Genomic DNA, 1,668 nt, shown 5'->3' with positions numbered 1-1,668 from the left:
AAAAAAAAAAAAAGAGAAAAAAAGGAAAAAAACCCAGAACAAAATAAAAACAAACACAGTAAAAAAATCCACTGCTCTTTCCTAATTAGGTTACAGCGCAGCTCAACTGAGTTATGACATGCAACACGATGCTTGGAACTGTGCCTGGGATGGAGCCTCGCAGCTCATCAGCTACCGTGGACCCTGGGTTACACCCCAAGATTGTTGGCAGGGAAGTTTGTGGTGGGGAGGGGAAAGGAAAGGGAAAATAAATCTCAGCCTGCCTGAGAATGATCGTGCTCCACAGAGGGAGGGAGGGTCCTGCAGGGCCTCTAGGGGGAGACACTCAGCTCTCCCATGCTTAGTCCCTCCTTCACCAAACCCAGCCCCAGGTCTTTATCAGCCTCTGAAGCGGGGATGGGCATCCCCACAGGGGACCTGAGGAAGGAAGGAGAGAGTACAGCATCTATCAGAACCACCCACTGCTTCTAATATCATTCACTGAGCACTTACCTTCATGTCCTCTTACAGAGAAAGAAACAGAAGCACAGAGAGGTGAAGCCACTTGCCCAAGACCACACAGCAATTGAGCCAGAATTTGAACCTGAGTTGTGGAGTTTGAGAGCTAGGTCCCAGCCCTCTTCTGTCTCATTACAGGATACAAGCATTACTATTACTAACAATAGCTAACCCCTATTTGGTGCTCACTACACTCAGGGGCTCCCCTAAAAGTCTCCAATGTGGGAGACAATGTTCTGAGTTAGGAAACCTGTTATCTCCATTTGACAGATAGGAAAACTGAGGCTCAGAAAGAGTGAATGATTTGTACAAAAATCACCCAGCCAGCGGAGGCAGAGCTGGAAATTCTAGCCCTGCAAAGCCCAAGGTTTTAGGTTGCCTCTGCCCAAAAGAGGGGTGTCCTTCATGCCTCGACCAGCCCCTTGCTCAGAAGGTAAACTGGGTGGATTGAGGACACTGCCAGTCCCTCGCCCCAGCCTCAGCATCATTGAACATTGCAAGGGCCCTTCTCCTGGGGCCCTCATGTTTTCAGGCAGTAAACAGAACCTAAAAGCCTGGGCCCAGCGCCCTGGAATCTGAAACTCAAGGTCTGTTTGGCTGAAAAATTCATGAGCCCAAAAGCTTCAGTGGGATCAGAGAACAGAGCAGCTCTGTGTGCCCAGCTGCCCCACTGCAGCTGCAACCTCCCCCGTCCCTAGAGGCTGAGGCCCTGCCCCAGTTCCTCCTAGATGCCTACAGGGACCTTGCCTCTAGACACCCCCCTTAATCTCTTCTCCACACCACTAAAGGCATCTCCCTGAAACTCACAGTCCTATGGCCCTCCCTCACCCTCACATAGCCCAGGGCTCCCCAATGCCCTCAGGCTGCATTGCTTGACAAAGTTTGACCCCTGATGACCTCTCCCAGGAGGCACGCTTGAACCCATTGACTCAGACACACTGACTCCACCTGGTTCTCACTCAGCTCTCAGGCCTCCTCTTCAGAAGCCCTTTCTGACCTCGCACCCCCTGACTAGGTCAGAACCCTCCTCTTTGCTTTCCCAAGTCTCCTGTGCCCCCATCACAACTGTGTTGCACCGTATTTTTAAAAAGCTATTTTAAAAACTTTTATTGTGCTAATATATATTTACCACATAAAATCTGCCATTTTATCCATTTTAAGTGTCCAGTC

This window comes from Neophocaena asiaeorientalis, unplaced genomic scaffold (genome assembly GCF_003031525.2).
Source record: "Neophocaena asiaeorientalis asiaeorientalis breed wild unplaced genomic scaffold, Neophocaena_asiaeorientalis_V1.1 scaffold357, whole genome shotgun sequence".
NCBI lineage: Eukaryota > Metazoa > Chordata > Mammalia > Artiodactyla > Phocoenidae > Neophocaena > Neophocaena asiaeorientalis.
This window is presented reverse-complemented; position numbering follows the sequence as displayed.